The sequence below is a fragment of the Ceratotherium simum genome, chromosome X, assembly GCF_057802395.1.
Source record: "Ceratotherium simum simum isolate JZ-2026a chromosome X, ASM5780239v1, whole genome shotgun sequence".
In the NCBI taxonomy this organism is placed as follows: domain Eukaryota; kingdom Metazoa; phylum Chordata; class Mammalia; order Perissodactyla; family Rhinocerotidae; genus Ceratotherium; species Ceratotherium simum.
This window is the reverse complement of record NC_141940.1, coordinates 87,718,677-87,730,131: the sequence shown is the minus strand read 5'-3', so window position 1 is coordinate 87,730,131 and position 11,455 is coordinate 87,718,677. Positions and strand designations below refer to the sequence as shown.

Here is an 11,455-nt window from a genome sequence, read left to right as displayed (position 1 = left end):
CCACTCAGTGCTCTCCCCACCAGGCCCATGGGTACCCCCAAACCCCAAAGGCTAAACCCACACCTCCCCCTGACTTTGTGGCTGGCTCCTGTGGGCACTCCCCAGTGGCAATGAGAGCAGGTCAGATAATCCAAGCCTCTCAGAAAAAAGGTTCAGGCTCTGTGAGCAAGGCAGAAACCACCAATTGGAACTACAGCGCCACCTTCTGGAAAACAGGAGAGGTTTCCTGCAGCCAGCCTCGTAAGTTATAAGAGAAAACACAAAGGTTAAGAATTCTGCCACAGAGGGAGCAAGAGGAGTGGAGCAGGTCTATCCATTATAAACCTTGGATCTCCAGAGAAGCAGCACCAACAAACAGTCCCCCATCTGAAGATAACCAGTCAAGATGCTTCAAATGCAAAAGCAGCAACTCAGAAATACAAAGAACTTTAAAAATCAAAGAAATATGCCATTGCAAAAAGGTATCAATAATTCTCCAACAACTGAGTCCAAAGACTTAGAATACTGCATCTAGTTGATAAGCAATTCAAAATAGCAGTATTGAAGAAACTCAACTAGCTACAAGAAAACTCATCAAGACAGATCAATGAGATTATGAAAAAGATACATGAACAAAATGAGTTCTTTATAAAATAGACTGAAACTATAAAAAAGAATCAAACAGAAATTCAGGAGCTGAAGAATTCAATTAATGAGAAGAAAATACAATGGAGTGTATCTGCAGTCGAGTAGAGAAGATGGAAGATAGAATAAATGACTTAGAGGATAGGAATTTTGAAATAACACATTTATAGCTAAACAAAGAGAAAAAAATAAAAATGAGTGAAGAAAGCCTATATGATCTATGAGATTCAATCAAAAGGGCGAACATCTGAATAATCAGAGTTCCAGAAGGAGAAGAGAGGGAGAAGAAGGCAGAAAATTTAGTTAAAGAAATAATAGCTGAAAACTTCCCAAGCCTGGAAAAGACTTGGACATCCAAGTCCAAGAAGCTAATAGATCACTCTATTATCTCAAGGCCAAAAGACCTTCTCCAAGACACATTATAATGAAACTATCAAAATTCAATGGTAAAGAAAGAATAGGGAAAAAAAGAGTGTAACCTACAAAGGAACCCCCATTTGGCTATCAGTGGATTTCTCAGCAGAAACCCTATAGGCCAAGAGAGAGTGGAATGACATATTTGAAGTGCTGAAAGATAGAAACTGCCAGCCAAGAATACTCTATCCAGCAAAATTATCCTTCAGATATAAAGGAGAAATAAAGACTTTCCCAAACAAACAAAAGCTGAGGGAGTTCATCACCACTAGTTCTGCCTTGCAAGAAATGCTGAAAGGAGTTCTTCAAGTTGAAATGAAAAGATGATAATCAGGGACATGAAAGCATATGAAAGTATATAATACACTGGTAAAGGTGAAAAATATATAGTCAGATTTAGAAAAGTCCAATTATATAATGGGATGTTATATTACGCACTTTATAGTATAAAGGTTAAAGTAAGAGAGTATTAAAAATTACTATAGCTACTATAATTTGTTAATCAATGCACAGCATAAAAAGAGGTAAATTGTAACATCAAAAATATAAAAGGGGAGGAATAAAAGGGTAAAGCCTTCAAAGGTGAATGTAGATAATTGCTATCCAGATAAAATGGACCATTTTATCTCTGAGATGTTTTATGTAAGCCTTATGGTAACCACAAAGCAAAAATCTAAAGTAGATTCATGAAACATAAAAAAAGGGGAAACAGAGCATACCATTATGAAGAATCACCAATTTACAGAGGTAGAAAGAAACAGAGGGAAAAAGAAAAAATGGAAATAAAAAACAACCAGAAAGAAATCAATAAGATGGCAGTAGTAAGTACTCACATATCAATAATCACTCTAAATGTAAATGGACTGAATTCACCAATCAAAAGGCAAAACATGGCTGGATGAATTAAAAAAACAAGAACCAACTATATGCTGCCTACAAGAGACTCATTTCAGCTTTAAGGACACACATAGGCATATTTGAAACTTGCTAAGAGAGTAGATCTTAAAAGTCCTCATCACAAGAAAAAAAAAAATTTTAACTATGTATGGTGATGGATGTTAACTAGATGTATTGTGGTGATCATTTTGCAATATATACAAATATCAAATCATTATGTTGTACACCTGAAACTAAAATAATGTTATATGTCAATTATACCTCAATAAAAAAAAGACACACATAGGCTCAAAGTGAAGGGATGGAAGAAGATATTCCACACAAGTGGGACCAAAAGAAAGCAGGGGTAGCCATACTTATATCAGATAAAATAGACTTTGTGCCAAAAATAGTAACAAGAGATAAAGAAGGTCATTATATAGTGATAAAGTGGTCAATACATTAAGAAGATATAACAATTGTAAATATATACACACCCAACATTGGAGCATCCAAATATACTAAGCAAATACTAATAGATCTGAGGGGAGAAATGGAAAACAATACAATAGTAGTAGGGGAATTTAATATCCTACTTTCAGCCATGGATAAATCATCAAGACAGAAAATCAACAAGGAAACTTTGGACTTGAACCATAGTATAGACCAAAAGGACCTAACAGACATATATAGAACATTCCATCCAATAGCAGCAGAATATAAATTCCTCTCAAGTGCACCAGAACATTCTCCAGGATAGATGATATGATCAGACACAAAAAAAGTCTTAGCAAATTTAGGAAGATTAAAATCATACCAACTGGGCCGGCCCCGTGGCTTAGCGGTTAAGTGTACGCACTCCACTGCTGGGGGCCTGGGTTCGGATCCCGGGTGCGCACCGACGCACCGCTTCTCGGGCCATGCTGAGGCCGCATCCCACATACAGCAACTAGAAGGATGTGCAACTATGTCATACAACTATCTACTGGGGCTTTGGGGGAAAATAAATAAATTAAAAAAAAAATCATACCAACTATCTTGTCCAAACACAATGTTATGAAACTAGAAATCAAAAACAAGAAGAAAGCTGGAAAATCTACAAATATGTGAAAACTAAATAATACACTTTTGAACAATGAGTCAAAGAAGAAATCAAAAGGGAAATAAAAATATATCTCAAATCTGTGCAGAAATAGAAGTATAATGATGTACACCTGAAATTTATACAATGTTATAAACCAATGTTACTGCAATAAACAAAAAATTAAAAAAAAAAACAAAAAAAACCAAATTAACATTGAAACACCACACACCAAAACCTATCGGATGCTGCCAAAGCAGTTCTGAGAGGGAAGTTTATAGAGATAAACGCATATATTAACAAATTAGAAAGATCTCAAATGAACAACCTAAATTTAAACCACAAGGAAGTAGAAAAAGAACAAATTAAGCCCAAAGTTAGGCAGAAGGAAAGAAAGAATAAAGATCATAGAGGAGATAAACGGAATAGAGAACAGAAAAACAATAGAAAGGATTAACAAAACTTAAGAGCTAATTTTTTTTGAAAAGATAAAATTGGTAAAGCTTTAGCTAGACTGACTGAGAAAAAAGAGAGTAACTGTTATTATTATTATTACTTTTTGGTGAGGAAGATTGGCCCTGAGCTAACATCTGTGCCAATCTTCCTCCATTTTGTATGTGGAAGGCCTCCACAGCATGGCTTGACCAGTGGTGTAGGTCCGTGCCTGAGATCTGAACCTGTGAACCCCGGGCGCCAAAGCAGAAGGCGCAGATCACCACCACACCACCCAGGAATTATTTTTTTAAATGGGATTATCCGCTAACATTTTTTCACCGAATATCTGACCATTTTCACATCAATCATTCACCTCGAATCACCCTCCCAGACCTTCCCGTCCCCCCCACAGACCTCCGGAGCCCCTGTTCCCAACATATACATTTTTCCCTCCTTTAAAAACTGAGACCGTCCCCCTTAGGCTCCTGACTCCTGCTGTTCTCCCCCTTTCTGATCCTGAGTCTTCCTTCCAGCATTCCCTACTCCCATTCCCTACTCCCATCTGGGAGGAAGTATCCCAACCCCCACCCCCGCCCGCCGGCACCACCACACACACACACTCACAGGGTCATGTACTGCTTCTTTCCTGACCCTGGATGTCTCCATCACTGTCTCTTTCTCCAGCAGCCTTGGGTTAAACCCCGCCCCTTTTCTTGTCCAAGTTGTAAATCACCTATGCTAAGAGGGTATATTGCATATAAATGGCAATTTCCTGGACAGAACTCCATTTTAGACAGTGGGATTATATGATTGCCAGGATAGTTATTTTATTCCCCTCCCTTCCAAAGAGTCAGTTAGCATGCTAACAATTTTCTTTAATCCTCTAAATAAGACATAGGATAACAGTTTGTTTGGACAAGAACAAAATGCTACATTTTTAAAACGAAATCGCCATTTTTATTTCATTCATTCAAAAATTTCGTCATATAAAGGCAACTTGCGAAAAGGAAATTTCAACTCAGGGGCAAAGGCAGGCCTTTTTGAGGGAGAAGGGGGCCTGGAATCAAGGGCCAACGGCAGGTAAGTGCTAGCTTATGGGGAAGAGAGGCTTCAAAACTGCCTCTCCAAACAGCTTTAAAACTGCTCCTGACATTGGTTGCGGGCTCACAGAACTCTTGGAAACCTCACAGGTAACTGCGGAGCAGGCAGCCCATTCAGGGCAGTGGGTGGACGTTGATTCCTTTCGTGGGTCTTATGAGGATGCTCATGGAGGGTCACAGCACAGGAGGTATGGGGGGGCGAGGCGTGCTCCCTATTTCAGCCTGCTCTCCTGGAGAGGCAGGGCTCAGGGCATCCAGCTGCGGCAGCAGGCGCGCCTGAGGCTATCAGGGCTAGGGGTGGAGATGGAGGCCAGGCCACAAAACTTAGGGCAGGAGGACGAGGAGCTCTGGCCAGAAAATTAGTGGGGAGGAGGAGGGGCTCTGACCAGGAGACCCGGGGAAAGGGGGAGGAGGGGGAGCAGGAGGAGGAAGAGGAAGAGGAGAAGCTCTCACCACACTGCGCACGTAAAGGAAAGAACCTACCAGGAGGTGAGGGTGAGGAGGCGCATTCGGACTGCACGCCAACGGGGCTGGGCAGCAAGGCTTGGGACCTCAGGATCAGGAGAGCTTGAGCTGCTCCGGTGGACAAGCCTTGAAAGGCAAACCCAGGGAAGGAGGAGGACTCTGGCCAACAGGCCCAGGCAGCGAGGGGCGGCTGCTAGGGGCTGATCTTCTCTGCGGGGCGCGGCGCCGAGGGACAAAGCCTGGAGTCGTGCTGCTGCTGTGGAGGGCAGGGCCTGGTCCGGATGCGCGGCGTGGGAGGGCAGGGCCTGGCCCGGATCGCGCGACTGCGGAGGGCAGGGCCTGACTCAGAAGCAGGGCGGCGGACGGCAGGGCCTGGCGTGGAAGCACTGCAACGGCGGAGAGCAGGGCCTGGCGCGGACGCAGGGCGGGGGGCAGCGGGGCCAGGCGCGGGGGCAGGGCGGCTGAGGGCAGGGGCTGGCTGGGATGCACGGCGACGGCGGACAGCAGGGCCTGGCGCGGGTGCACAGCGGCGGAGAGCAGGACGTGGCTCAGATGCACGGCTGCGGAGAGCAGGGCCTGGCGGGCTGGTGCGGCTGCGGAGAGCAGGGCCTGGCGCGGTGGTGCGGCTGCGGAGAGCAGGGCCTGGCGCGGTGGTGCGGCTGCGGAGAGCAGGGCCTGGCGGGCTGGTGCGGCTGCGGAGAGCAGGGCCTGGCGCGGTGGTGCGGCTGCGGAGAGCAGGGCCTGGCGCGGTGGTGCGGCTGCGGAGAGCAGGGCCTGGCGCGGTGGTGCGGCTGCGGAGAGCAGGGCCTGGCGCGGTGGTGCGGCTGCGGAGAGCAGGGCCTGGCGCGGTGGTGCGGCTGCGCAGAGCAGGGCCCAGCGGGGATGCGTGACTCCGCGGAGAAGCCCGAGAACGGCCGCTGCTGCTGGGCTGAGACTCTGGAGAAGACTGCGGCAAAGGCTCAGACCACCGAGGCCCGGGAGCCCCAGGAAACAGACAGCGCTCTGGAGGCTTCTGAGCCTGGGCAGCCTCCTCGCGGCTGGGCTGCTTCCTCCCACGGCCGTCGCCTGGGCTCGTGGTGTGGGTCGGAGGCCGGCTGGCCCGGCCAGCGACCCTCGTGGCTTGCCCCATGGCCGCCGTGCTGCCCGTGCGCACGGACTGGATACCTTGGCCTGCCTCAGGCACCACACAGCTCGGCCCTGCATGGGGACTCTGGCCGCCCTGGAGGTCGGAGGGCCCCCTCTCCTGCACACAGTCCATGGAGGGCAGCCACGGGTCCTCAGCAGTGACGGAAATGGCGCCGGCGGAGGCCGTGGCACAGGAGGAGGAACCTGCTGCACCACCGCGCGGGGCGCCGCCACCCGGCGGACACGGGTCGCTGGAGGCTGCGGGAACCGAAGCACCGGGATTGCCGGTGCCGCGGGCTTGGCCAGGGGCAGGGGCTACCTTGCTCTTGGGCTCTGGGGGCACCTCACCCTGCTGTGGCTGCTGCTCCTTCTCCCAGCACGACTGGGTGGCCATCGTGCCAGCTTCTCGTTGAGAGACAGGAGAGTTCGGCTACAGACGCTGCCTGGGTTGAGCCCGGGGCCGGTGGAGCCAGGAGGGTGGGCGGGGCCGGTCAAGTCTTCACCTCTGATTGGTGAGCTGGTTATCACATGACTCTCGTCTTCCCGGAGCGCGCCAACCCAGCTCCATCTGGTGCGCAACAGGGGGGTGTGCTGCACCCAGTCTGGGGTCGGCCTGGCCAGGTCCATGATGGAATTCCCCAGCCTCACCTGGGCCCCTACGAGCGAGTGTGTGACTGTGTGTGTGCCTGTCTGTCTGTGTGTCTTGTCGGGGTGTGTGTGTGTGTGTTTCCAGGGGCGGCGGCGGCACCGGCGGCGGCAAGGCTGTGTATATAAACCATTTGAGTCAGCTTGTCAGCACCACTCTGGTGGCTCAATCTCAAGAGATGGCTTGAAAGAAATACCATGCTGGCCAACAGGAGATAGCCCCGAGCCAGGTGCCCCTCCTGGAGTCTGGTCAGGACACTGGGCCCATGTGTGACCCCAGAAGGGATGGTCCCGGAACTCCTCCGGGTATCTGGATGACCCCACTCGGGGGTCTGGTGGGCTGTAGGGTTGGAGAGTGGCCCGAAGGCGAGAAAAGGGATGGGGCCCATAATGTCCTGGCTCGGAATGTTCAGCACTACTGCCACGCACCAGAGGGGGATTTAGAATTTTCCAGTAAGATGTTTCTCCTTGACTTGCCCCTGAATACAGACCCTGAATAATGCCTGGGATTAGGGGGATACTGTCCTTAAATATGCTTTGTCATTTGTTATGAGCTGCATCGTCATCCACTGATGAATGTTCATTAATTTATTTGACCCAGTCTCCATTCTTGGTTACAGTTGTCTCTGTGATGTCACTATAAATATGCTGTGATGCACACGCTTGAAGTTCAATATCTGGACACTGATTTTTAGTCGTTATTACAAAAGTCATTATTACTGCAGGTTTAGTGCCCAAAACAGAAAAGCAAATGTAGGAAAACTAGAACCTAAATTTCCCAGGTACTCACAGGCAAGTACTGGAAATGTTTAATTATTTTCTGCTAGATTGGCCACTCGTAAATAATTCATACTTCTTTCGTTTTATAAAAGTGACATTATTTATGCATACATAGTTTTGTAACCTGCTTGTTGGGTCCAGAAAACACACTTTCCGTGTCAGTAAATAAATTTCCACAAGACCATTGTGTAACCACAAAATACTCCTTTTATGGAGGAAGCTTACATTTTCAAACATTGCTGTATTGATAAACATATATGTTTCTAACTTTTCACTCTCTATAACACATCGTTGTGAGACATATCCTTTTTGCTAAAAATTGTTCATATCCCCAAATGTGACCTTCTTTTGGATAAATTCCCAGAAGAGGAAATTCTTGGTACAGACCATGCACATTTGTACTTCTTTAATAAAAATGTCACCAAGTGGTTCTCCTGAAAGTGGCTGTTATAGCAATTTTGGCTGAATGGAATGGGATTATTTAGTGGAATGGATGAGCAACTGGACTGATATGCAACTCAAAAATAGAATGGAATGGTATTAGGAGTATTAAATAATATGGAGTGGAAAACAGATTTGAAATGGAATCGATTCAGAATGCGATGAAATGGAGACTGATTGTAGTGGAAACTGGAATAAAATGGAGAATGGAACACGGACTTGAGCGGGATATGGAATGGAAAATAGAATGGAATATAACGGGAAAGTGGAATGGAGTGCAAAATGGAAATAAATATCTAATGCATATGGAATAAAAGAAAAATACAATGTTATATGAGAAAAGGAGTGAAATGGAGTATAGTGTGACATAAAATACTGAAGAAAATTGAAATTGAAATAGAAATGACTATAGAATGGAATAAAGTATGTGATGGCCTGAAATAAATGGACTATGAAATATGCGCTATAAATTTAAAAATACCATAAAAGAATGGAATGAAATACAGAATACAAGGTTATGAAGGATGGAGTCAGAATTGAATAAAAATGGAATATGGAAAACGAAAGGCTGATGGAAGTACAGGATGGCTTAAATGAAGAATAAGTGAATAGAAGGTGTTCTGGTCATCCACCACTCCATGATATAGTGTTGCGGAACAACATCCATTTTATGATGCTCGTGGATTTTGTAGAGGTAGAATTCAGGTAGGGTAGAGCAGGAATGGCTTGTCTCTGCTCCACGATGTCTGGGGCATCAGCCGGGAAAACTTGAGTGACTGTGAGGTCCTGAGGAAGGACAGCAATCAGTGATGGCTCCTAGATTTTGGCCATAGTATCTGGGTGGATGGTGGTGTCACTTCCTGGAACAGGCAAGGCTTGAATATCAGAGACAGTGGGAATTGGTGATCCTGTTCTGACCATGTTAGCCGCTACGCCCTCTGCAGTTGTCCTCGTCATTTAGGGGTATGAACCCCAACTTATAGCCATTCTCTTAATTCTGTAGGTCAACTTTCACCAGTTTCATGGATCCAGTTTTCCTCTTGGCAGTCATTTCACTTTATTCTCTGAGATTTTTCCTTTCCTCCTTTCTAGAATCTCTGGGCCTTAGTCAGGATCCTTGACTTAGTAATAGCTAAAACGCCCCCATCTGTCTTGGCTCTCTTTAAAGGATTTGTATGTGTATATATATATAAAATCTTCCACTTCTTGATTTGCTCTTCCCTAAGATCTCAAACTTTATGCTAAGGAAGTCCCTCTCTTTAACTCCATTGGTGTGTCTTCAGTGCCCTCTCCTTTCTCTTTCCCAGTGCTCCTGTTTAAGAGATAGTGTTTATGTATGTATGTGCTCATAGAAAAGAAAACCTGGAAGGGTGAGTTTTGTTCTCTCAGACTTTGTCTTCTGAATGTTTCGATGAGCATACATTATTCTTGTATTCAGAAAAAAGTAGAGCCCTTTGCATTTTTAAAACAATTTTAATGTTTAATTAGGTTTTAAGCTGTTGTAAAAAGAAACAGGCTATCTTCTATACTACTGGATGGGGTTATAAATTCATAGCGTCTTGCCAGATGGAAAGGTGATGATACTTATAAAATAAGTCTTAAACCTGTTCATTTGACGCTACAATTTTTCTTCTAGGCATTACTTCTAAAGAGATACTCATATATACTCACAAGGTTATATGCTCAAAGGTGATCATTAACTGTCATTTATTTTAAATAATCTGAAACAACTTTGGTTTCCAATAGGATACTGAATGTCCATGGAATGAACTTAAGCAGCTTTTACAGGATGTTTTTGAAAAAATGTTAATGCCTTGGGAAAATGGCTATGATATTATACAAAAAAAAAAAACCACGATATTACTCTATCTACTGATCTATATTTACATCTACCTATGTATTTATTTTTACATCTCCCCCTAGCTTTCTACATGTATTAGAATTCCTTTTACTATAATGCAGTTGTTCTCAACCAGGGGCATTTTGCCCACACGCCCCCCACCCCCCCGGGGGGAGGGAAATTTGAAACCGTCTGAAAACTCTCACAACTGGGGAGGAAGAGGTGCTACTGGCACCTCGTATGTAGAGGCCAGGGATGCTCTCAATCTTTTCAGTGCACTGGAGAGCATTGTCAATTCCGACAACACAGAATTATCTGACCGAAAATGCCGAGAGTGTGGAGTTGGGCAAACCCTGCAGTAGAGCATTTAGATAATTCAGAAAAGTTTAAGACAAAATTTAAATCACAATCCATCCTACCAGTGATTGATAACTATTAGAAGTTTGATATGTGTATGTGTTAAATTTTCTATGATAATTTTGTGCTTTATAAACAGCAAAAAGGGTATTTTTTGAAATGAATTCATTGTAAAAGTTCATTCTTCTTCCACAGCTACAAGTGTTTTTCACATATGAAACATGCTAGTCATTGCTTAAGAAATTATATAACTTAAGAATTGTAGTTTCAACTCATTTACATGGAAGAGTATTCCACACATACCAATCCATCATCTTCTATCTCCTGATTCTCAACCTTCTAATCAAAACATTAATTTATAAATATTTATATATTTGGTCAAAATAAAGAAAAATTGTGGCATCATAATCATAATGCAATGTATCTGGTATATAAAGGGCAATGTGTTTGACTAACCAGGTCATAGTAATCTCATTACCACTCCAGTGACTGGTTTGCGAATGGACATTTCCCAGTTGTAGTTAATGAGATGTAAATGTAAGTCGCTTTGAGGTCTTGAGGGAAAGGTTTCTCAGCTCTTAAAAACATAAGAGACACAACCGATTGTGTACAGAAAATAACTTAAAGAATGTATGTATGAAATATTAGAATTGATAAATGAATTTCGCATGATCGCTGGATATAAGGTCAATGTTAGAAAATTGAGTTGTATTTCTAAGTATCAGCATCAAAAATTATAAAGAAACATTTTCACATGCCATTTACTGTAGAATCAGAAAACATCAAATACCTAGGAACAAATCTAATAAATGATTCACAAGGCCTCTGCCCAGAAATCTGCATAACATTTCCTAGAAAAAATTAAAGAAGACCCAGACAAATCAAAGATAGGTCATATTTATGGATTAGAAGACAGTATTGTAAAAATTAAATCAAAGAGAGATTTCTCATCAAAATGATCTATGGATTCAATCTAATCCCCGTTGAAATCCCAGCTGGGCTTTTGTAAATGGAAATTGGCAAACTGATTCTAAAATATGTATGAATATCAAAGAGCCAAGAACAGCCAAAGCCAACCAGAAGAAGAAATTTGAAGGACATTCACAGCCAGATTGCAAGGCCAAGTGTAAAGCCATAATAACTAAGATAGTGTGATTTGTGTACAAGAACAGACAGACTAATGGAACAAAGAGTCCACAGACAGACAGACAGACATATATATATGGTCATACATATACATTTAGGGTCACCTGGCTTACAACAAAGGTCCCA

General features: G+C 44.0%; 1 pseudogene; it reads right to left on the bottom strand.

Moving 5' to 3' along the window:
* Positions 1-4,704: 4,704 nt before the first annotated feature.
* On the bottom strand, positions 4,705-6,731 carry LOC106800275 (uncharacterized; annotated as a pseudogene).
* Between the last annotated feature and the right edge of the window lie 4,724 nt (positions 6,732-11,455).